Source organism: Lissotriton vulgaris, chromosome 11, assembly GCF_964263255.1.
Source record: "Lissotriton vulgaris chromosome 11, aLisVul1.2, whole genome shotgun sequence".
NCBI classification, from domain to species: domain Eukaryota; kingdom Metazoa; phylum Chordata; class Amphibia; order Caudata; family Salamandridae; genus Lissotriton; species Lissotriton vulgaris.
The window spans coordinates 77204241-77231059 of record NC_141699.1 but is presented as its reverse complement, the minus strand read 5'-3'; positions in this window follow the sequence as shown (position 1 = coordinate 77231059).

Here is a 26819-nt window from a genome sequence, read left to right as displayed (position 1 = left end):
GGCCACTTTGCTGCATTCCACTGCATCACTGGGACAGGGCAGGAATGCGCCACATTTATCCAATACTGCACATTTGTGTCCTTTCCCCTTGCGCTGGTGCCAATTTGGCAGCCTAGTACCAAAGCATGCACCCTTGCAGGATTGCTTTTGTGCAGGAAGAGGGCACCTTCATACACAAAAACAATCCAGATAGGCTATTTCCTCTTCCTATGAAGAGGAAGTAACAAGTAAACCTAAAGATATTTCCCCTTGTTACGCCTCACCTAGGGAAGCGTAAGATTTGGGTGCATTCCCATGTTTAAAAGTTCTTCTAAATCCAGGAATGGTCAACAAACCATGGGAGTTGCGTGGGAGCACCCATCACAATACCCCTGGAATGCCTCGCATGCGCAGAGTAACCTTCAAGCTACTCACCCACGCCTACAAATCCCTCCAAAACATGGGACCCAAATACCTCAACGAAACTCTCCATCCACGAACCCAAAGGAACCTCCGTTCTGCCGACCTCGCCTTGGCAGAGACCCCACGCATCCGCAGAACCAGAGCAGGCGGAAGAGACTTCTTCCACGTCGCAGCAAAGACCTGGAGCGAGCTCCCAGTCAACATCAGTTGCTCCAACACTCTTCACACCTTCAGGAAGAGCCTCGAGACATGGCTCTTCAATTGATCTAGAGCTGCACCCCTCCTTCGCCCCCATTAGTGCCTTGAGAGCCTCACGGGTGAGTAGCACGCTCTATAAAACCTTGATAGATTGATTGATTGAGAGTAAGGCAACGCAGCAATTTCCGCCGTGTTGCCTTATGACAGATTTTTAAGCCATTCAAAGCCACACAAAGTGGCTTAGCATGCGATCATAAAGCTGACTTAAAGGCTTGCGTCACTCATGTACCCCTTTGCATTGCCCAAAATGGGAGGCAAGACTCTCATAAATATGCCCCAAAGTCCTTCCGACGAAATCACCATGTATATAATATGTATTGTGCTGGTATTCCAATGCTGTATTAAACGAAGAAGATACATGATGTAGACAGCACTCCAAAAAGTAGTACAAAACAATGGAGTATCTACACACAATCTTAGAAAAACATGCTGACATGCCTCTCAGTTTTATGAAGGTGTTTTATGAAGTTTTATGATGGTGAATTCACCACTGGAGAATTTATCATGCACCTACTGCAGGTCAAAATAAGGAATTTGACACCTACTCAGTACATTGTTTGGTCAGACACATCACCATATTTCCTGAAGTCTTACCCCTGAAAGAGCATTGCTAATCTTCATCTGGAAGACAAGACATGTTTGAAACACAAAAACAAGAATGTTACTAAATGTTCTATCTTCTTATCATACATTTAGGTTGAGTGTGTCTGTTGTTTTTGACTGGGTATCTAATGAAATATTATAAATAGAGGCTCATGTGACTTAGAGGTAGCCTATGCAAACATTATCTTACTAATTCTTTTTGTTGAATAGGTTCTAAATTATTACTCAATAGTGTGACCATTTTTTATTATTCTCTTCCACTTCTCATGGTCAATGAGGATAGAAAGAACAGGTGTCTTTCCATTCATGAAAACCACAAAGAGTTGAAAGACGGATCATGTGTTTGTAATATAATGACAGGTGGCCTCTTAAAGGTCCGGGTAAGGCCTCATCCCACTAAAATGGATACCTATGGATTTGCCCATGTGAGTATGTCACAAACCTACTGATGTGACCCCCGAATAAAGTAGGGTGACCAGACGTCTCTGATTACCCCAGACAGTCCTGGTTTCCAGAGGACTGTGCCGGCATCCCAACGCTTTTCTTAATATTGAATACATGTCCTGGTCTGGGGCAAATGTTAACTCCTCCCGGTTAGGACAATTGAAAGCTATGCTTCACGCTGCTAAAGCCTGAGATAACTTTTGTAATGTATCTCTTTGTTTCTGGCAGCGCAAGAGGAAGTCAGCTCCATGCACACAGCTGAGAGAAGACTGAGTGAGGAGGAGGGAAGGGGTGTTAAAGGTGGAGGTCCTGCCATAGGTAATGATAAATAAATGTAGCCCTGTAAATGTGTTCGTATATATATATCTTCACTGAAAAAAAAACATAGGTTTCAGGGATGTTATAGTTAGTTAGACATTTCACTCGTACAAAACCATAGAAATGCCTGAGTATTTGTATGGGAGAGTGAGCGTGTGTGCAGGTGGGTGAGAGGTGTGTGACTCTGTTCATAGATGTGTGAGTGGTTGATTCACTGGGTGTATGGGTTCAAGAGTGCATGTGGAAACAGTTGTATGGGTGGTTGAGTGTGTGTATGGGTGTGTTGGTGAGTGAACGTATGTCTCAGTGGTACATCTCCAAGTAACTACATATGTAAAAGGCAGTATATGTGAGAGTTGGAGTTTATAAATGACTATCTGTGAGTGTCAGTGATTGTGAGATTGACTGTATGGATGAGTGTGTACTTGTATCAGTAATTGTATAAGAGAGTAAGTATGTGGTAGTATATGTTTGAATAAGTGAAGTGCTGTGTGTATAACTGTATAGGTGAGGAAATGAGAGTATGATTGATTCTTTGCATGACTGACTAGGTGTGTGAGTAACTCCATGGATGAGCTGCAGTGTGTGAGTGTCTGTATATGTGAATGACTGCATATGATAGTGTTGTATTGATGAGCGACTGTATGTATGAGTGATTGCATTGGTGAATGAGTGGATGTGTGTGTAGACGTAGGAATCAGTGAGTGCTTATGTAGTAACTGGTATTGGTGTGTTGATGGTTTCGAAAATGGTAGTCTGTATTTTACAGTGGGTGTATCAAAGAATACATTACAGGGTGAGGCGGTGCATCAGATTATGACGTGGATGATGTCATCAGTGATGTCATCAGTGATGTCATTTGTGATGTCATCAGTGATATCATCAGTGATATCACTGACCATGTCATAAATGATGTAATATGTGACGTCATCAGCAGTGCATTGCCGGGGCACGAGTTATAATTAGCTGAACTAACTATAACGGGGGAATTTCTATGGTTTTGTACGAGTGAAATGTCCAACTAACTATAACGTCCCGGAAACCTATGGTTTATTTAGTGAATTTCTAATTTTTTTTAATGCTAATTTCTAACTATAACGTGCCTGAAACTTATGTTTTTTTCAGTGAATTTCAATGGTTTTTTAAATGCTAATTTCTAACTATAACATGCCTGAAACCTTTGGTTTTTTTCAGTGAATTTCAATGGTTTTTTAAATGCTAATTTCTAACTATGCCTACAAAGGTAGGACATGTGAAGAAAGAGGAAGAAAAGCTCAGAAAGAAGCAAGACAAATGCAGAAAGAGGTAACAGAAGTCCAGAAAGACAAAGAAAAGTGCAGGAAGAAGCAAGAGATGTACAGAAAGAACCAACAGAGGAGCAGAAAGTCCACCTGTGCCCCCAACTTTTTAGTGACGGGTACTGGTGGTAACTGACTGACTAACCAGGACCGGAGCAAGTGCTATGCTAAAAGACACTTAGAATTCAGTGAAAACACCTACATACACTAGGGAGCATTATGCTTTGGGGTACCCCTGTAATGAGTATGACCACCTCTGTATTTGCCACGAGTTAGTGCCTGGGTCATTGCATGAATACGACTGGATGATTAGAGTGTTGCAAGGACAGTGCATGGTGATTTTATAACTGCTTACGTTTTGGCGGAGTGATTGGATAAGTACATGATGCTGGATGGGTGACTGGAGGAGTGCATGGGTAGTTATAGAGGGATTTCTGGAGTGCATGGGTACCACCTGGGTAATTGGAGGAGTGAATCAGTACGGTGTATGTGGTTAGAGGTCTGCATGGGTAGTGCACAGGGGACTGTAGCAGTTCATGTGTTAGTGCCTGTGTCATTGCATGAGTTCATGGGTAGTGACTGGATGATTAGAGTGTTGCAAGGACAGTGCATGGTGATTTCATAACTGCTTGGGTTTTGGCGGAGTGATTGGATCAGTACCTGGTGCTCGCTGGGTGATTGAAGAGTGCATGGGTAGTGACAGGGCAATGGCTGAACTGCATCGGTACTGCTCAGGGTGTTGTAGCAGTGCATGAGTTAGTGCATGGGTTATTGCATGAGTGCATGGAAAGTGACTGGATGATTAGAGTGTGGCAAAGAGAGTGCATGGTGAATTTATAAGTGCTTGGGTTTTGGAGGAGTGATTGCATAAGTACACACATGTTCCATCAGTCCCCACCCCCTCCCTTCACCACTGTGCAAACGCGCCCCCTAATGGGTTTTAATTTTTGGGATTAATTCCCCTTAAATCCTGATGATCCCTGGGGCCAACTAGCCCACCGTGTACCTCCAGTAAGCGCCACAGAGCTGCGTTGCAGAGAGGTGGTCTGAGGCCACACCCCTTTTTACACCTCTCTGCAACGCAACTCTGTGGCGCTTACTGGACGTACCTGGTGGGCTAGTTGGCCCCTAGGGCCCCTCAGGATTCAATGGACTTAATTTCCCAACTTAAAACATGCCACAGGGCACATTTGCACACTTGTCACATTAGGCCACGTCCCCTCCCTGCACCACTGTGCAAACGCACCCCCTGGTGAGTTGTAAATTGGAAGATTAAGTCCCCTTAAGTCCTGAGGGTCCCTGGGGGCCAACTGGTGGGCTAGTTGGCCACGAGGACCCTCAGGATTCAAGGGGACTTAATCCCCCAACTTAAAACGGGCCACAGGGCACGTTTGCACAATGGTGCAGGGAGGGGGCGGGGCCGGATGTGACAATTGTGCAAGTACAACCTGTGGCGCATTTTAAGTTAGGGGATTAAGTCCCCTTGAATCCTGAGGGTCCCTGGGGGCCAACTAGCCCACCAGGTACCTCCAGTATGCGCCAGGGATCTGCGTTGCAGAAAGGTGTTCAGAGGCCTTGCCCCTTTTTGATCCTTCAGGTTCCTTGACCTTCGATATGTTACCACCGGATGTTTGCCCACCACTTCTTTGACTGTGCTGTCCAGCTGGAGGATTTTCCAATCAATTTTTTCTCAGTATATTCATGACTTGTTTGCTTTCTACTGAAAAGTCCATTATTAAACGTATTGGTTCCTTCCCCATTACGTTGTTTCTTTGTTTTGGCATTAGGCATTCCTCTCTTGACTTTTGATTGGTTTTTTCCCAACTTTTCAGAACTATTTTGTTGTTGTATTTCCTCTATGTGAATCGTTCCGCTGTGTGTTGGCCATGTTTTTTTCACTCTTCTTCCTCCCTACAGATTCGTCTTATTCTGAGGAATTCCCCGAAAGGGATAATTGCTTTCAAGGATTCTTGATGAAAACTAGTTGCTTCCAGTGTCGAGTTAGTGGCAGTACTCTTGCGGTGCAGGGTGGTGTGGATTTGATTGTCTCTAATGTATATTTCTGTGTCCAGAAATACTACACGATCTTTGCTTGTTTCATACGTGAATTTGAGTTGGGTGGTGCTGTTGTTTAAAATTTCGAAGTACTCTCGAAACTCCTCTTCCGTGCCATCCCATATGATGAAAAGATCATCTATAAATCTTTTCCATGTGATGATCTTATTCAGGAATTCATCATTTTCAGCTCTCCACGCCACCTCCTTTTCCCAATATCCCATGGTCAAGCAGGCGTAGTTTGGACTAAAGGAAAAGCCCATCGCTGTGCCATTGAGTTGCCGGTACACCTCTTCTCCGAAAAGGAAAATATTTTTGTTCAGGCAGATTTCAATCATCTGTCTTAGCATGTAGTTATGATCTTGGTACTCGATGTTTCTTTCCTGTAAGAAGAACCTACATGCCTCTATGCCAAAGTCATTCCCTATTGTTGTATATAAGGATACAACATCCTTTATCACCAATAGGTAGAAGTCTTGCCACGGTGTGTTTTGTAGCATCTTCAGTATGTCGGTTGTGTCCTGTATATAGGAGCTCAGCTGTTTTACATAGGGCTGTAAAAAGTAATCTATGAAATTTGCCACTGGCTCCGGCAGAGATCCTTTCGCCGATATTATCAGTCGCCCTGGAGGTTTCTTTTGGTCCGCATGCAACTTGGGCAGAAAATAAATTGTTGCCATCACAGGATGATTTACCGTTAGGTATTTTTGTTCCTCTTCGTTGATTTGTCCTTTCATTGTCCATTCATGGAGTTTTCCATCCAACATCTCTTTTATTTCATTTGTCGGGTTCTTTTTTAACCTTTCATAGTAGACACTATTCCAGAGTTGCCGATGAGCTTCCATGACATATGCAGTCTTGTCTTGAATCACGATGTTCCCGCCTTTGTCTGCGATTTTAATTTCTATATTACTGTCATTCATGAGGTTTTTCAGGGCTTCTCTCTCCTCTTTGGCTAAATTGTCTTTATGAGTTCGACCTTTTAATCTGTACAAATCTTCAATTACGGCTTCCTGGAATAAATCCACTTTGTTTCCTGGTGTTAATTATGGATAAAATGTGGATTTTGGTTTTAATCCACTTAGGCCTCCTCCTTTTTGTTCAATAGCTTCATCCAGGCTCATTTCATCCTCATCAAGTGTATCCAGGTTCACTAGTGTCAGATAGCTTGTGGCATCCTTAGCTTGTAGTCCTCTGGTGTTTTCAATTGGCTTTTTCCGTGATACTGCATTTTGTTTTTCCACAAAATATTTAGCTAGTTGAATTTTTCGAAAGTACAGGTAAAGGTCTATTTTACTTGCGCTAGGTCCATTCTTTTAGTTGGACAAAATTGTATTCCTTTTTTAAGTAGTTTGGTCTCAGTGTTTGTTATCTGACGATTCAACAAGTTTACTACTTGGAGTTCATCCATTACTTCCTCTTCAGGCGCATGCTCCGTGTCTCTGTTCCTATTTTCTCCGTACTTGTTCCGGCACCTTTTGCCCCTTCTTGTGGGTTTCTTTGATATCTTTGCCGTCCACGCCCTCTTCTTCCTTGTTGATGAAACGTGGGGTGGGATTGGTCTCACTGCCGTTGTTGCAGTACGAGACGAATGTGCCGTAAAAAAGAATTTTTCCTTTTGTTTTCCTCTGTGTCTTCATTAGATGTCAATGATGAGGCACTTCTTGAGCAAATTGTTACACTACTCCAGGATAATTGTTCTTTTATCACATCATATTTATGTGCGAACGTAAAAATTCGACCTTCCTCATAAACATGAGCATCCCTGATGAATTTGGAATGTTTTCTCTCTCTTACAGTTTCCTCGTGTTTTTCTATCTGCACCTCCAGTTCATCCTTGAATTTTACCATTTCACTTGACAATTTCATTGCTGCTATATCTTTTTCCATTTCATTCAATTCATCCTTTATTTTGTTGAGGCTGATCTCTATATGTTTCACCAATATTTCACTGAGCCCCAGTGATGATTTCAAAATGAATTCTCCCCATTCCTGCAATAATTCGTTTGAGGAATCCTGATGGCTTAGCATTAGGGTAAATCTTAGCCCTCCCGGGACTCTTTGCACTTCCAAGCATTTTTGCAATGTTATTAACTCCCAAGATTTGTTAATCTCCTTGCGACTTAACCTTTCCCAGGTGCGCAACACTGACTTTGCATCCTTTTTCTCAACCTTATTCGATGACACTATAAAATCTCGAAGAAAAAGGAAACAGAACAACAAAACAAGAAAACAGAAGAAGAAAAAAACTGAAGTGAGTAATAATCTCAGCTCACGAATGAATTACAAGGATAAGAAGGATGAATGAAAGTAAGAACAAAAATAACACCTCCCACTAAAGGGAAAAGATAGGCTGAAAACAAAAAACAAAAAACCATAACATTCAAAATTGAAAAATTGACGTAGGAAAAATAAATGTGAAACTGAAAAAGTGAAATTGAGAACTGTTGGACAATGACAAAGAAATGTAACCATGTTGAAAACAAGCAAAGTTTACCAAAATATCAAGGAACAATGTTTAAAGGCAAAGACCTACATTTTTAATTAAAAATACAACCTCCAGAATGCTTAGAGACAATGTGCACACCAAACAGGAAATGCTACAATGTGGCTTTAAAAGAACTGACTTCCTGTGACCAGGTGATCGTGAGCAAGGGAGAGGTGCTCCCGAAACGCGTTGATCAGTGTCTGTCTTTTTCTGCATAAATGCTATCTGAAGGCTAAAAAATCAAATAAAAATAGTAAAACATCTTAAATACGGGAGTTCGTCCCGTTAATCTTCCTGTCAAGGAGGTTTGTGTGCATTATATATATATATATATATATATATATATATATATATATATATATATATATATATATATATATATATATATATATATATATATATATATATATATATATAACCTACTGGCAGTCGCCAGTAGGTAGTTATAGTTAGGACCTAGTTTCCATAGGAAATCCACAACATTCTATTTGGAATAACTTTGACGCCGGTTGACGAATCCATGCAAAATTCTCCAAGAAGATGGGGCACTGCGCTCCGCTCCTATCCTGAAAGGATTCGCCAAGCGGGGGTGAGAAAAAAGGGGGGTCTCAAAACGTGTTTTCCCCATGCAATTTTCCATAGGGACCTTTAGCTGCGGCTACAGCCCGAACTGCTGAATGGAATTACACCAAATTTGTCAAAAAGGTAGAGTTTGGTTCACAGTTCACGCTTTTTGTTAAATGGTGTAAATCTGTGCAGTAGTTCCTGAGAAAATCAAAATTAAAATCATAGATGTATCTATGGGCACGTAGGGTACGCGTGTGCTCCGAGGACCCTTACGAGCACGAGCTGCATGCTAATTGGCTGTCAACTGTCTGTCAACACTCCAAACCAGGAAGTGTTGGCAGCCATCTTGTGTCTTGGTAGAACTGAGGCACAAGAAAGATTAAAAACAAGTGTGCAAAAGACGCAAAGGGGACAGGGTAGAAACACCCTGAACCCTAGGCCTGCTCAGGCGATCCCACAAGGACCTTCAAGGACCCCCCAAAATGTATTTTTTTTATTTTAATTGTGGGATACGCGTAGGATACGTATATCCCGTGAAAAAAAAATTACCCAAAGCCCGCATTTGTGGTAATTAGCCCCCGGGAGGGGCCAAGTCCCGGGAGCAATGTGATTCATTATAATGGGGGCCCAGAGGGCCCCCCCCTGCCCCGGGGACCACCATCCCTGGGGCTTTAACAATACTTATGCGGGGTTCACGGATACCCTCTGCAGCCCCGGGGACCGCCACCCCCCTGGGCTTCTTTTTTTTAATAATAATGGGGGGCCAGAGGGGCCCCCCGCAGCGGGGACCACCACCCCGGGGCTTCTTTTTTCTTTAATAAAAAAAAAACCTGTGTGGGGGGCTCAAGCCCCTCCACATGCCCCGGGTACCGCCACCTCCCCAGGGCACTACATTTTTTAACTGGGGGGTCCATGATAGACCCCCCAACTCCGGGGACCACCATCCCCTGGTGCTTTTAAATGGCCCCCCTCCTGGAGCCTTGTGGTGGCCCTTGGCTCCTGCAGTGTCCCGGGCTGCCCTCCCCCCGGGACACTGTAGTTTGCTATGGTAGGGCGGGAGCCTTGCGGCTCCTGCATTACCATAGCAAACGGTTTTGTTTTTTGGAAGAGAGAGCAGGAAACCTGCTCTCTCTTCCACAAACCAAAGCCTATTGCTTTTCTACATGGGGAGCAGCATGTTAGCTGTTCCCCTTGTAGAAAAGCAATGCCAGCTCCTGCAGTACGCGGGGAGCCGGCAGGGACCGTGGAGGGATTGGGGACCCCCCCATGGTTCCCAACGGAGAGGGCCAGCCCCGGGGAATGGGGTCCCCGGGGCTAGAAGTGGCCCTCCCAAAAAAAAAAAAATATATATATATATATATATAAATTTCTCTCGCAATTCCCCAATCACCTCCACATTCGGTTTTCAAGGAAAAAGGGCACACCAGGTAGGTCCAGGCACAATTAATTTTTAATGTGCACTCTCCAAACAAAGACAACGCATTTCGGCGTTAAGCCTTTGTCAACTGGCCACCATTTTGACACAGTGTGTATTTAAGTCCTTCTTTTACACAATAGACATAGTAAAAATACGATTGTTTTTACCCATATGAATTCAACCATACACATTACAATTTCATATCATTGCACGGTATCATTTTGAACTAATTAAGGAAAGTAAAAATATAATTCATCACACTGTTTGACATAGTTCATTTGGTTACTGCGCGTTAAATCGATTTCTTTCAATGCGTGTCAGTAACAGCTAGGACTTCTGGGCAATGTAGTTTCAGTGGCAGAAACTTTTGTACGGAAAATTGTAAGTAACACATTCTTCAAATCTGTGTATTTTTACGATTGAGCTTGAATCTGTATGGTTCTTGTTATTTATTCTTTTATTCTTTGCTATGTATGTATTTTATTACGCCGTTTTATGGTCCGTTGCGACCGAAATAAAGTTATCGAACGATATACATGTGTGAAAGTGTAGCGGCGGCTGCACTGTCACTTAGGTGGTATTCTTATAAGATGTGTGTAGTCGCACTCGTTTATTTAGAATGCTGTTAGAGATGCTTCTGTCATATTCTGAAACTTCTGAAGCTATCACTCTGAGTCCTGCTGTTACCACAACTCCTACTTTTGTTGTATCTTGGAACCTTTCTGATTTCACCAAGCCTTACTTTCAATGCCTTCATGTCATAATGCTGCCGTGCCCTGCAACTCGTACTCCTGTCACTGCGAGCGACTGTTGCTGCTATCATATGCTGTCAGTTCCATCTGTGGTCCCACTGAGTACCTCGGTCAATGGATATAACTCAAGGCAGTTGCCCTACTTCTTCAGCCCATCCTGCACAATCAAGCAATCAAGTAATCATTATTTGTAAAGCGCTGCTTGTCACCCAAGAGGGTATCCAGGGGCTTGCTGTAGGTCTCATTCAAAGAGCCAGGTCATGAGCCCCTTCCTGAGGTGCTGAGGGGGAGGGTGTTCCAAACTTTGCAGCAAGAAAGGAGAAGGAGCGTATACGAGGGATCTGCGCGATGGCGAGGTGTGTCGAGAGGGGGTCCCTGAGGGAACGGTGGAAGTGCAGACAGTGGTTCAAGTATGCGCGTCCTAGGTCATGGAGGGCTTTGTAGGCCTTTTTTTGGAAGGGATGAGTCAGGTTATTAACATTTATGTCTATTGAGTAATCTAGACGCTGTTTAAATCAAAGATTCTACCAGATCATCATTATTCAAATTATTTATTTGTATTTCATCTTTTGATTTTTTTCTTCTCTTCCTTTTTTTTGCTCTTATTTCATTTCTTTTGTTTATACATATATTAACACTTTTTTGTTTTTTTTGAACACATATTTTTTACATATAATACATTTTGGTTACTATACAATAGAAAATATTGAAAACATTCAACAATACGCAGAGATTATTCCTTTCAACGCGTTTCGGCCGTTCGCCTTCCTCAGGAATTCTGCATATTTCTTTTCTTAATCAATAGTAGCTATGATAGTAAAAAAACAGTATTTTAGTATTATAATCTTGTTACAACAGATAAATTATTTTCAACGTCTAGACATTTACTTCCTTTTCACTTAATCATATCATGGATTTTATCCATCTTGTTTATTTCCTGGTTTTCCCTACTACCAATGGTCGGCTCTACACGGTTCGGCGTTACTGTATCTGTACTTTTCTATATTTTTATTTACAAGATCTGTACATCTATATACATTATGTAAAGCATTTCATGTGTCTTTTTGCATAGCTTACATTAAGTTTCTCTGTACACTGTTTGCATTTAAACATCAGAAATCTGATTTACTTGCAGATTGTAGCTCATTTTTAATGGGTTGCTTTACTAGGGACAGGGGTCAGGAATAGATGGGTTTGATAAGAAGGTTAATTATCGGAAAAAGTTATTTGCCTTAGTGAGTCTTCCTTACTTGCTCATGGGTCTATATGAATTGATCCATAAAGGATCCTATTTTCAATTCATGCAGTGTATATTATGTGGTTTATCTCATCTCGTACCTGAGCTATTTAGACTTAATAGCGTGTGAACTGGATTTGTAGCGTATCCTGCGAGCGTGGTGTAAAGCCAAATTATTTCCTGTAAATAAGAGATACAATCAATTTGTATAGATGTGTTAGGAGTCCCTGGCTGCATATGTACTAGTGTGGAGAGGATTTAGCGGAAGGTCTGTACCTGAATATTGTCGTAGCTACTTAATATATATTCGGATATGGTTCATGCTCGGTTGCATCAGGAGTCGTACTCTTTTGGGGTGTTCTGGAAAGTGCTTCTAAAAGAAATATATATAGCTGTATTACTCTGACTGGTATGACTTTCTCTTTTTCTATACTCAATACTTGGCAGGTAAATGATCTACCTGTATATGCGTGGCTGCTCCGAGTATGAATCTTCTTTAACACGTTAATGGTGTCATCGCCTTTATTAATTGGGCTTGATGTCAACTCGTCTTATGCCTCTGTAGGTTCTTCTGGCTATAATAACAAATTGGATGGTATATAAGCTGTTTTATTTGGTTCAACTGGCGCGCATAAATAATTAAGGTCCTTGATTCTAATCTATTCTTGGTACATACCTTCAGCTTTTTATATTGGACATTAAGTAGTGTCCCTCCTATAGATGCGGTGGCTGTTTGCAGCGTTTTGGTCTCTGCTCTGTTTATACATCCACTATGTAGGTGCCAATATGCGGGGATGTCGACCCGTGTTTTGCCTCGTAAGAATATTCTAGCTAGAAAGACAAATGGGATGACATATAAGTTGTTTTATCTAGTTAAACTAGCGCGTTAAAGTAGTTAAGGTCCCTCGTTTTTTTTCCTCCTATGTACATACCTTCAGCTTTTTGAATTGGGCATTATGTCGTATCCCTCCTGTCGATGCGATGGGTATTTACCGCGTTTTTGCCTCTGCTCTGTTTAAAAAGCCCACTGTTTTGGCGCCAATGCCGTTCTATGTGAATGAAAATCGCGAGGTCTCGCGAGAGTTCGGTCGGGTGGCTACTGGTACTGAGTTGGAGGGTAAGCGGGTCCGCCATCTTATGATGGTGTATATGTATTGAATTTCCGCCTTTGTTTCAATATTAGGAAGATAAAGGTGGATTTCCTAAACTACATTTGGATATTGTTGACAGGCAGCGAGACGCGGTCCAGATTGACCTCGAGTATATTTGTACACTCTAATATTGTACTTTGCATCGTGGGCTTTGTACATATTTGGAGGACATTACGGTGTATTTATCCCTACTTGCTTTCTAATTTTACAATAAAGAACTTCCTTTTCTTAGAACCTGTGCTGTGCCTGTGGTTAAAAACTGTTGCTGCTATACGCAGAGTTAACAAGGTGGCCTATGGCTTTGCAGATAGGGGTTACCTAGTTCGCCCATCTTGTAGCGGTGTCAAGGCCGGACTGGCTACCGGGCAGTTTGGAATGCTGCCGAGCTGTTGGAATATTTTACTGCATTGGGGGCAGATTTCGTACATGGAGACCTGCGTGTATTTCGAAATAATGAAAACAAAACGAATTTCGCTTAGTACACACAGGTCCCCATCAACGAAATTAACCCCCAGCTCAGCAGCATTCAAAACTGCCCGGTAGCCAGTCCGGCCCTGAGCGGTGTGTACTCGCTCGTCTTCAGCCTAGGGTGCTATATAGTGTTCAAAATGCTAAGGGCTCATAGACTATAATATCAGAATACGAAGTGGCATAAACCACTCAGGTCGATGAGTCATGATCAATTCAATTTAACATCATCAAAACGTTGTAAATTGATAGTAATTGTAAATTCTCACAAGGGATCTTATAAGGAAATATAGGGTATGCTACCATCTGCAGGCAATATTCAGATACAACATTTCCTATCACAAATATTCAAATAAAACATCACATATACAATGTATTGGTTTTTGACTTCACTTTTCCCTTCCCTCTAGTTCCTATTGAAGGACAACCCATTTTTTAGTTTATTATTTCCATCCTTTAAGATTAAATAATTGCTTGTTCCCATGGAATTTCTGCATTTAACCCATCAGTTGCAGTACCCAATACAAATATCCAGTAGACTTCTCTCATTTTGCGTATCTTTTCTGGTTCTAAGCCTATTCTTGGATGTATCCTTTTAAGAATATACCATGCCATATTCTCTGATGTATGATTATGTTCAACATAATGACTCACCATGGGTGCTGTTAATTTTTTTGTTCTTATTGCCGATCTGTGTTCGGTCAGCCTGACATTGAGGGTTCTGCCTGTTTGTCCTACATAACCCTTTTTGCAAGGACAAATTATCAAATAAATTACATTTGCGGTTCTGCAATTATTGAGGTCTGATGGTTTAATAAGTTGCTTATTGAAGGTTAGACTCTCTCCCTCTATTGCTGACTCACATGATTTGCAGTTAGAACATTTGTAATTTCCTACCACTGCTTTCATATTTGTTATAGATCTTTGAGTGGTACTGATTTTGGGCATCATTCTGGATCTTACTATATGGTCTTTCAATGTTTTATTTCTTTTGTACGCAAAGATGGGTTTGGGTAACTGTTCAGATTTTGGAACGTTGACATTCAGTATGTGCCAGTTGGCACACACTGTTCGTCTAATTCTGTCATTTATACTTGAGTGTTTCGTGACAAATACCAATTGTGGAATATTCTTGTTGGTTTTTGGTTGTAACAAGCTTTGTCTATCATAAAAACGGGCCCGTTTAAATGAGTCTCTTATTATTTTCTTTGGATATCCTCTGGTCAGGAATTTCTCTTTCATTGTTGCAGCTTTGGTGTCATAGTCTTGTATGTTCGTACAATTGCGCCTCAACCTGAGAAATTCTCCAAATGGTACACTATTTTTTTGGGTAGCTGGATGGAAGCTATCGTAGTGGAGGAGTGTGTTTTTAGCAGTTGGCTTAACAAATAGATCTACAATTAATGTTCCTTTTTGATGTCTTATCACCACGTCTAGGTAGTTTACTTGTTCTCTGTCTGTGTGGTGAGTGAATCTGATGTTGCTGTCACATGAATCTATCCATAATAGAAAATTTTGTAGCATGTCTTCATTATCTACCCAGATAAAAAACACGTCATCTATGTATCTTGCCCAATTTGTCACTGACTCAAAAAAGGGTGCCACTTCATTAAAGACAAATTGGGACTCAAAGTAGGCCATGTAAATGTTGGCAATTGTGGGGGCACAGGAAGCCCCCATGCTGACTCCTTGTTGTTGCTTGTATAATTTGCCGTTAAATTCAAAGACATTGTCATTTAGGACTAAGTCGAGGCATTCAAGGACAAATACACTTGGGCACTGGATGTTATATTTTTGTATAAACCAATGCGTGGCATGTAGTGCTCCTAGAATAGGTATGTTACTGTACAGTGCCACAATGTCCATTGTGACTAAGATGTGTGCTGTGTTACAGTATCGTACGTTTTCTACGAGGTTAATGATCTGCCTGGTGTCCTGCACATGTCCAGGGATGTTGGCTACATGCGGGCAAAGGATAGTGTCTATGTATTTGGCCAGAGGTTCTGTTATTGAGCCTATGGTTGTAACAATTGGTCTCATAGGTGGGTTTCGCGTGTCTTTGTGTATCTTGGGGATACCATAGATACTTGCTAGTCTCGGATTCTCTACATTGGGATATTCACATTCTTTACTGCATATCTCACCTTTTCTAAGTGCCTTGGCTGTGAGTTTTTTAATCTTATTTGCAGTTTGACTAGTAGGATCTTTTGTGATGTGGGTATAGAAGCGTAGGTCACCTAACATTTCTTCCATTTTTGATATATATTGTGTCGTTTCATAGACCACAATGCCCCCTCCCTTGTCACATGCCTTTATGGTGATGTTATCATTCTGCTTGATTTCTTTCATGGCTGTGTACTGACTAGCTGTAAGATTAAACTTTGGTTTAGGGACATAATTGGAGATATTGGTGAATTTTTCCATCATGATCTGTTCAAAAATCGCTACTTGCGGTGGCAGTTGTTCCAGAGTAGGAGTGAACACGGACTTAGGCTGTAGGCCTGATAAGTTTCCTGATTCTATATTTTGATCTCTATTTTGAAAAAAGAATTTTAGTCTTATTTTTCTGAGAAAAATTTGTAAGTCTCTAAACAGATCAAACTTGTTCAACCCTGAGTGAGGAGCAAATGAGAGACCTTTGGATAGAACTGTAATGGTTTCTGTTGATAGCATGTGGGAGGTTAAATTAAATATGGGTAGCTCTTTTAATTTCTCCAGTAACGGTTGTTCCTGGTCTCTAGGTATTGATCGTAGCCCATCTCTTGATGTACTGGGTATTGATACTCTTGTTGTGGGGCATTCTGAAACCTTTGGTGATACTGTGGCCTCCAATTTGTGCGTCTCGGCGGGCGTTGACCTAAAAAAGGACGTCTGCCTTGATATCTTGAATTTGATCTGCCTCGTTGGTAGCCACCCTCATATGAGGCTCCATCACTATCTGAGCCTGAGGATTCTGAGAAGTTATATGCTTTTTTCCCATACCTGTTCTGTCTATAGCCCCAATTATCTGCTCCTTCACTATTGTTGGTATAATAGTTATCTGATAAGTATGGGTATACCAGTTTGATATCTTTTTGTAACTTATCAGTTTTTCTTTTTATCAGATAGTCAGCATAGGAATTTAGGTCTTTTTCTATATCATCCAGTGTTTTTTTACATCTTCTACTATTCCAGATTTTTTTATCTTCTCTTCTAATTCTGCTATTTCTTTAGCCAACTCTTGTAACATTCCTTTTGATGTTTCAACTATCAACATCATATAGTCCCTAGAACATCGGTTCAAAATCATTGACCAACGCTCCAGGAACTCTTTGATGTGTGTGAATAGTCCAGGGATATTGCGAACTCTAAGTCCCTGTGGTATAACTCCAGCTTTGAGGTATTGGAGCATGAAATGCCCATGTTGTTCTATTCTTTTTAACTTTTTTCTTAAGCCTAATAGTGTCTTCACATCCTTATTTTTGTCTTGGCCTGCTGTGGAGTTTTCTCCAAAGGAGACTGAGCTCCCTACCATACTAGCATACTGATCATCGGTGAATCCGAATGCTGGTAATTTGGACATGTTTGTGATGTATATCGTTGACTATAAAAAGGGCCTTTATTTTGTAGAGCGCTTGGATACGTGTAACTACCTTGCCGGAGTGCCTACCTACGGAATAGGGAAACCACACGATTGAATTGATTAAGCTAGACAATTGCCTATATGTTTGATACAACTAAAGCACCGCTCACGGTCCTGCCGCGAGTATATTTATTTTGGAAGATTGGGGCCCCTGCCTAAAGTGATAAACCCTAGCAAGGAAAATAACTTTTTTTGGAAGGGATGAGTCAGGTTATTAACATTTATGTCTATTGAGTAATCTAGACGCTGTTTAAATCAAAGATTCTACCAGATCATCATTATTCAAATTATTTATTTGTATTTCATATTTTGATTTTTTTCTTCTCTTCCTTTTTTTGCTCTTATTTCATTTCTTTTGTTTATAAATATATTAACACTTTTTTGTTTTTTTTTAACACATATTTTTTACATATAATACATTTTGGTTACTATACAATAGAAAATATTTAAAACATTCAACAATACGCAGAGATTATTCCTTTCAACGCATTTCGGCCGTTCGCCTTCCTCAGGAATTCTGCATATTTCTTTTCTTAATCAATAGTAGCTATGATAGTAAAAAAACAGTATTTTAGTATTATAATCTTGTTACAACAGATAAATTATTTTCAACGTCTAGACATTTACTTCCTTTTCACTTAATCATATCATGGATTTTATCCATCTTGTTTATTTCCTGGTTTTCCCTACTACCAATGGTCGGCTCTACACGGTTCGGCGTTACTGTATCTGTACTTTTCTATATTTTTATTTACAAGATCTGTACATCTATATACATTATGTAAAACATTTCATGTGTCTTTTTGCATAGCTTACATTAAGTTTCTCTGTACACTTTTTACATTTAAACATCAGAAATCTGATTTACTTGCAGATTGTAGCTCATTTTTATTGGGTTGCTTTACTAGGGACAGGGGTCAGGAATAGGTGGGTTTGATAAGAAGGTTAATTATCGGAAAAAGTTATTTGCCTTAGTGAGTCTTCCTTACTTGCTCATGGGTCTATATGAATTGATCCATAAAGGATCCTATTTTCAATTCATACAGTGTATATTATGTGGTTTATCTCATTTCGTACCTGAGCTATTTAGACTTAATAGCGTGTGAACTTTGTAGGCCTGCCATCCACTACTTATCCAGCTGTCAGACCCCCTGCTATCACCTCTCCAGCCTTGGATGAATCTGACAAACCTAGCCTGTAAGAGCAACTCAACTTCAAGGGTACACAGGGAGGGATTTCGTGCAGCGCCTCTGGCTACAGTCATTGCTTCCTCAGTAGCGAAAAGGACAAAGCACTCCCCTGCACTGCTAGTTATTTCTTCCATCTTCCTGTGAAAGATCAACAGGCATCTATATAGGTGGAACATGAGCTCGCCACTGGTTGGTGGTGCAGACGCCCACCGGCTGCAGTTGCAGGAGCCCAGTGTAATGGTGCAGCAGGTTCACTGGCATGCTCACACCTTCCCACATGCATGGTCACTGGCATGCTCACACCTTCGCACATGCATGGTCACTGGCATGCTCACACCTTCCCACATGCACACTGGTATGCTCACACCTTCGCACATGCATGGTCACTGACATGCTCACACCTTGGCACATGCATGGTCACTGGCATGCTCACACCTTCGCACATGCATGGTCACTGGCATGCTCACACCTTCGCACATGCATGGTCACTGGCATGCTCACACCTTGGCACATGCATGGTCACTGGCATGCTCACACCTTCCCACATGCATGGTCACTGGCATGCTCATACCTTCGCACATGCATGGTCACTGGCATGCTCACACCTTCCCACATGCATGGTCACTAGCATGCTCACACCTTCCCACATGCATGGTCACTGGCATGCTCACACATTCCCACATGCACGGTCACTGGCATGCTCACACCTTCCCACATGCATGGTCACTGGCATGCTCACACCTTCCCACACGCATGGTCACTGGCATGCTCACATCTTGGCACATGCATGGTCACTGGCATGCTCACACCTTCCCACATACATGGTCACTGGCATGCTCACACCTTCGCACATGCATGGTCACTGGCCTGCTCACACCTTGGCACATGCATGGTCACTGGCATGCTCACACCTTCCCACATGCATGGTCACTGGCATGCTCATACCTTCGCACATGCATGGTCACTGGCATGCTCACACCTTGGCACATGCATGGTCACTGGCATGCTCACACCTTCCCACATGCACGGTCACTGGCATGCTCACACCTTCCCCACATGCACGGTCACTGGCATGCTCACACCTTCCCACATGCATGGTCACTGGCATGCTCACACCTTCCCACATGCACGGTCACTGGCATGCTCACACCATCCCACATGCATGGTCACTGGCATGCTCACACCTTGGCACATGCATGGTCACTGGCATGCTCACACCTTGGCACATGCATGGTCACTGGCATGCTCACACCTTTCCACATGCATGGTCACTGGCATGCTCACACCTTGGCACATGCATGGTCACTGGCATGCTCACACCTTGGCACATGCATGGTCACTGGCATGCTCACACCTTCCCACATGCATGGTCACTGGCATGCACACACCTTCGCACATGCATGGTCACTGGCATGCTCACACCTTCTCACATGCATAGTCACTGGCATGCTCACACCTTCCCACATGCATGGTCACTGGCATGCTCACACCTTCTCACATGCATGGGTCTATGCCCAGTTCTTCACAAAGCTATCCTCGTGTGTCTCAATCTAATTCTGCAGCAGTGTCTTGTACTGACGATGCTAGCCAACCTCTAATCTCATTTTTACACAGCTTGGGCTTCTTCATAAACATGGCTTCCAACACTATTTACCAGGGTGAATGTCTGGTGCAGCATGTGCACATTTAAATCTCGTCATCTTTAGCCAACCCTCTTTCACTAGGATTAAAAAAATTTGACTGAGTGCAAGTTTGGCCAATGCATTTGTCTATATTCTTAAAAGAAAATAAAGCTACAGCTCACAAAACAGAAACTGGCTTTATAGGTGTAATTTCGAGATTGCAACATTCCTCTCACAGCAGCGCAGAGCCATTTCAAAAAAAGATTGCAGGGTCAAAGACTGTAAAAAATTCATCAACCTTTTGTGCACTTCCTTAAAAGATATAAAATACAACAGTAAAAAAAGGTCATTGTCATCTGGACAAATGTCTACATGTTTTCTAGTGTGAAGAGTTATCCCTCGTCTTGCACCCTATGAATGCACCTTCCTCTCAGCTCTCAGTGAAGCCCCCTCATTTTGGGAGATACAGATAGAAGCCCCCATAATTTGTTTTATCCCAGTACACATGCAACACCTTTAATAGGATACCTATAAATCTATGTATCTGTATGTGGCAGCAATTTATTGTGCTCCTTGGGGGACAGTCCCACAAACATCTTCTTGTTCCCTGAAACATTAGTTTACGATGCAGCTTATGTTGCTTTTTGCAAGACAAGACCCCTTCCCAATAAGGCGTCAGTGCTTTATTTTCTGTGTGTCAGACATGCGCAGAGGCCCAAGGCTCTCTCAGTACCAGCTATCTTGCAAACATCTAATACAGTTGTACCACACAACCACGCATGGCTGAACCACGCATGGCTTAACCACACGGTCTTTACAACGACTGAGTCTTTACCATGAATTCCTTTACCACGCATGCCTTTACCACGCATGCCTTTACCACGCATGCCCTTACCACGCATGCCTTTACCACGCATGCCTTTAACACGCATGCCTTTACCATGCATGCCTTTACCACCCATGCCTTTACAATGAATTTCGTTGTAAAGGCATTTTTGAAAACGGTATATGAATTGTAAGGATCCCACCCCAACTCCTCCTGCCATGAGCCCTAGAATCCGGTCTTCCTGCCTTATAATTTACCCGCTCTGACTCTATTAACTAACCCACCCCCCTACCCTAAAACCCACCCCCAGCACCAGCCCAACTTACCTGACTGCGTCTTGGTCCTCTCTGCAGCGATTCTTCCGGTTCCTCTCCCCGCCCGCGTAGACCGCTAGACGCCAGCTGCCGCTGTTAAGGCATAGGCGTGGTTAAGGTAAGCGGTGTTTAGCTTGCGGGGAAACGGCACACATGCATAAGACCGCGTTGTAAAGGCCATTTCCCATCTGATACTCGCAGGTCTGGAGGATACTCTCGAAGCTCCAGCAGTGCTTAGTGTCTCAGAGGAATACATTGGCAAAGAGAATGAAACAGGCTTTAATGTGCTAAAGTATCAAGATACAGCCATGCACGAATGCTGTGTGCATGTGTTAGCGCATTAAAAGCAGACACATTGCCAATGTGTGTTTTCATCCTGACTCTGAGGATGTAACAGCCCCATTACGTGAATTGGTAGCCCCACCACTCCTGCTGAAGTACTAGCCCCTGCCCTGAAGTTCGGGTCTAGTTGCGCCCCGGGCTGCAAGGCATATCAAGCTGCCTTCAATTCTTCTTTCTGGGTCAAAAAACTACTCTCTGGCCAGTGGAAGACACACAAAGAAACCCTGGAAGTTGGATCTGGGGGTCCAATTGATTAATGAGGTCCCTCCAGGGAATCTCTCTTTGATCTCATGATCACAGGTTCAAATCCCAGTGGGTCCACTTAGCCTTTCATCCTTTCGAGGTTGATAAAATGAGTACCATTGAAAAGGATAATAACAACAAACACCTGTTTCAGTGCCAAGAGGCCCTGCATGTGAAGGTGCGCTTTATAAATACTCGTATTATGTTTAAGACAGCGCTGGCTGTGCTCATCATAGCAGCTTGGAACCTGGGCCAGGCGCTTCTAATGCCGGAGGGTGCGCGGCCCAGCAGGCAGGGCTCTCGTTAGCAGGCACAGGCCCGGTGCAGCCGGCTGCCCCCAGCCAGCAGCCTGCATTATTCACAGAGGCGGGCGAGGGCAGCGCCTTGGTGGAGCACGCTGCGTAGGTGACGCTCTGCATTCAGACTGCGCCTGCCGTGCGCATGATGTGAATATCTCTTGAAGTTCTGAAAGAGCCACAGGCTCGCGCCTCTATAAGAAGATTTCAGCAGGGCTCACCAAGGTTTCTGAGAGGCCACATGTGCCGGGGATTAGCAGCGTAACGCAGGCCCCCGTGATGCATGTGGGTCCAGGCTACCCATCCTCGGAAGGGCCCCCTCTGCCTCACTTCACTATGAGCGTACTGTAAACAGCAGCTTGGGCTATATGGCCTGGTACTACCTAAGTCCCCTTTTCTTTTGGATCCGCCAAATCTATGGAATGGATGCCACCTCCCTCCCCCTAGTCAATCATTAACACCACACCAAGTTTGGATTGGGGTGTGTGACCCCCCTGGCTGTATTTATTACAAAATTAAAACATTAGTTATTAACATTTATGTACAAATTTATGCAGAAAGTACAGATACATTGATAGACAAATGCTGTAACATGGCGAACCTTAACAAATTATAATACACAAGACACTCCTACTTCAAATCTAACAATGCATATATTCACTTTCTGCATGTCCCCTCTAGAGCCTACGGCAAGGTCAATAACTGGCAGCCTCCAGGTCCAAGAAAACTACAAATACTCCACAGGAGTAAGGTTGCACAAGGGGTACAGATTATCGGATGGATACTTTCTCCTGGCCCCCCCTGTGCCCTGAGCCTTAAACTCCATCACAGGGGCTGCAGACTTCTGCATACTGCGCCCTGATGCTTATGCACGTGCGAAGGTGGCCACAGGCCCACTGGGAAAAATGACTCCCCCGGCACTGCACCCCGACAGCCTACCTACCGGCTGTCACTGCCCCTGGAGTTACATGGTGCTGACCGCTAAGGACCGAAGACTATGCTTTCCAATCATGACCTTACTGCCTGACCGGAGACACCCTACTAAATACGACAATGTTACCTGCAACAAAATACCAAACACTGACACTTTTATTACATTCTAATTTCAACCGTATAATTGCATTAATGATATTTATTGAGATACCTGTAATGAAAATTAATAAAGTAAAACAACTACATTAGTGACATACACCTTAAAGAAATCCTGCCTCAGGGGATGGTGGGTGGGGAAAAACAAGTTACGGGCCACTGGGGGCCCGGCCGTCTTTCCTGTGGGGAGGGGGAGCAAAAGAACAAGACACTGTTCTGCTCCCCACAACCCCTTTTTAAAGGGGGAGCAAAGGGCAGGCTGGTCTATACGCCGGCTGAGCGCTTGCACCGGAAGCACTAAAGTGCTTCCGGTTCATGCTCCGGCAACGTTCCCCCTAGGTCATTCCAGGGGGTGGGAGTACGCACCATCGACTGGCGCGGCGACCCCTCCCCCCCGGTCCCCGCGGACTGGGCGACTGCCATAATGGCCGCGCACGCCATTCTAGCGCTCGGCCTTGCCCAGTCTTTGCCAAGCTGAAAATAAGTAAAAACATGTAACATTATTTTATGGCTGCAATGCCAAGGTACGGGCCAGGGAAATGCTCCCGAGGGCCTGTCACGGTGACTGGGCCCAGCCAGGATGAGAGAGAATCCTAGTAGAGGCCAGAGAGTGGCATACTGCTGTCAGGGTAGGGAGAAGGTGTATGAGAGAAAAGAACAACATGAAGAGGCAGGTTTGAGAGAGAGGAGTGAGAGGTAAAAGAGAAAAAGGACAAAGAAGGAAAAAGAAAGAGGCAGGGGAGGAAAGAAAAGGAGAGAAAGAAAGAGAGAGAGAAAAAAGAGAATAAGAGAAAAAGAGAGGGACAGGTGACAGGAAAGAAACCCAGAGGGTAGAGACAGACAGAGAGGAGAGTACAAACAATAAGACAAGACAGAAGAAGAAAGAAAGGGCAGATGAAATGAGTGAGATCAGATATAGAACAAGTGCATGTCAGTGGAGAGACACTACAGGAAGACATGAGTAACAGAGCAGGTGAGAGAGGCAGACAAAATAGCACTGACATTGGGAGAGCATAGACAATATTAGAGTAACAAGGTGAGTTAATAGGCGTTGTCTCATGAAAAATCACGCAAACAAACTAACATCTTATAACATGCATGTATTTTTACTTACACAATTGTAATGGATTTTTTTAAATATGGCATGATACTATGCACTTATGTGATGAGAGCAAACTATATTCTTAGAAAAACAATGGGCATATGTCTAAGTAAAAACATTTGTGCATATTCACTGATAAAAATGGCCATATTTTTTGGAAGTCAATCAATCAATCAGGAATTTATAGAGCATGGCTACTCACCTATAAGGGTCTTAAGTCGCTGGGGAGGGAGGGGTGGTGGGGGGGTCTGTTTGGGCATGGAGGTTCAGTCGAAGAGCCAGGTCTTGAGGGCCATCCTGAATTGGGTTAGCAAGGGTGATTGCCTGAGGTGGAGGGCAGGGTGTTCCAGATCTTGGTGACGTTGTAGGAAAAGGATCATCCTCGGGTTCTAGTCATATGGATCCTGGGGACAGAGGCTTGGGCAAGTTGGGCGAAACGAGAGGCGGTGGTTCAGATATGCTGGTCCTTTGTTGTGGTATGTGTTGTAGGTATGTATGAGGAGCTTGAAGGTGATTCTCTTATTGACTGGGAGTCAGTGGAGTTGACTAAGGTGTTCAGGATGTGGCTGTGAAAGGGGATGTCGAGGGCCATTCTGGCTGTGGCGTTTTTCATGTTCTGTATTTTCCTGAGGTGTTTCTAGGTGATGCTGGCGTAGAGTGTATTGCTGTAGTCTAGTCTGCTGGTGATGAGTGCCTGGGTGACTGTCTTTCTGGATTCTGTGGGGATCCATCTGAATGTCTTAGGAGCAGGCAGAGCGTGTGGAAACAGGATGAGGATACAGTATTGATCTGGCTGTTCATTGAGAGTTAGGAGTTCAGTACGATGCCAATGTTGCGTGCGTGGTCAGTGCGGGTGAGAGATTCTCCCAGAGCAGTGGGCCACCAAGAGTTGTCCATGGTTGAGGGGACGGGTCCTCGGATGAGTACTTCAGTCTTGTCCGAGTTGAGCTTGAGGCAGCTATCTTTCATCCAGTTGGCCACGTCCTTCCTTCTGTTGTAGAAGTTGGTTCTGGTAGCTGTAGGTTCATTAGTGAGGAAAATGATCAGCTGGGTATCATCGGCGTAGGGGATGATGTTGAGTCTGTGGTTTCTGACAATGGCCATGAGAGGGGCCATGTAGATGCTGAAGAAGGTGGGGCTCAGGGAGAAGCCTTTGGGCACCTCGCAGCTGATCTCTGTTGGTTCTGAGAGTAATGAAGGTAGCCTGACTCACAGTGTTTGGCCGATAAGGAATGAGTGGATCCAGTCCAGAGCCTTGTCATGGATGCCAGCGTCATGTAGTCTCATGATTAGGGTGCTGGGGTGGACAGTATCGAAGGCGGCTGAGAGGTCCAATAGGATGAGGGCTGAGATTTCGCCATGGTCTAAGAGGGAGTGGAAGTCGTCGGACGCAGCCAGGAGAGTCGTTTCGTTGCTGTGTTTGCTTCAGAAGCCGGATTGAGTATTGTTCAGGATGTGGTTTTCCACAATGAACTCAGAGAGCTGGACATTGATGCCCTTCTCAATGACCTTGACTGGAAAGAAGAGGAGGGAGATGGGTCTCAAGTTCTTGAGGTCTGTCAGGTTGGCGGGTGGCTTCTTCAGCTGGGGGTTGATCTCTGCGTGTTTCCAGTCATCGGAGCAAGTGGCAGTTTTAATGGAGCAGTTGATGGTGCGGTGAAGCTCTGGGGCAGTGGCTGCTCTGGCAGAAGTGTGGCTAATAATTTCTTTGGGAAATAAAAATTAATTGAAAAGTTGTTGGTGGGACGTACAATTCAACCCAATAAGGCCATAAAAAAACTTAAATTCAAATCACATTTGAAACATTTTACAAGTAACTATATGCTTGGAAAATTTGCAGACTAAAGAGATCATATTAAATTCACATGTTGCATAAAAAGAAAACTAAACGGTATACATTTGAAACGGGTTAAATAACAATCAACCACATCCACCACTTTAAAACTTATCCACGGGTCAAAGCAGTCAGAAAAGTTAAAAGATATCAACGAGAAATCAATATTAGGATAAAGTTAGTCTCTCATATAACAATAAGTACCCTTCTAATCGAATTCAACACTTCAACACTGCATAAGCATAACATATTTCAGTAGAACCAAGCCCAGCTGTAGATAGAATTGCAGGGTTTAAGTAAGAATGAAACCCGTCAAATACAAAGGGGACAATTAGCCAGGTTTCCTGTAAACATGTTACATCATAATTATTCACAGAAATTAACCAGTCTGGGTTATTGAGTGTGGAATGCACACCAGCTATGTTCCAAGAGAGGAAAGAGACACCACCTCCCATTGTAAAACTTTGTTGGGACTGATGTTTAATATCCACATCATCTGCGTGAGATATTCTGGCAAGGCCATGATTATCGTCTAACATGGTTGAAATATAGGTCTCACTGTCATCCCCATCAGACTTCAGTTGATCCAAATAATAAGCGGAGTTTCACGGCCTCAACAGTTTTTCTGTCTCAATATTCAACACTCCTATGTTTTCCCTCCCAAGAAGGCTCATAGACAATATTTAGATGATCCAGCCGGTTTAGTTTGTAAAAGAATCCCAAACGAAGAGCCAGAATTTCCTCTAAGGCATGTACCCAAGGCGGTTCAACAAAAGTGTGACAGCTCTTGACTTTATGAAGTTTGTCCCCACACAGTCCACATTAACTTTACTCGGATCTTGGCCTACGCACTTAATCTTTAACAACAAAAGGAGAGGTAG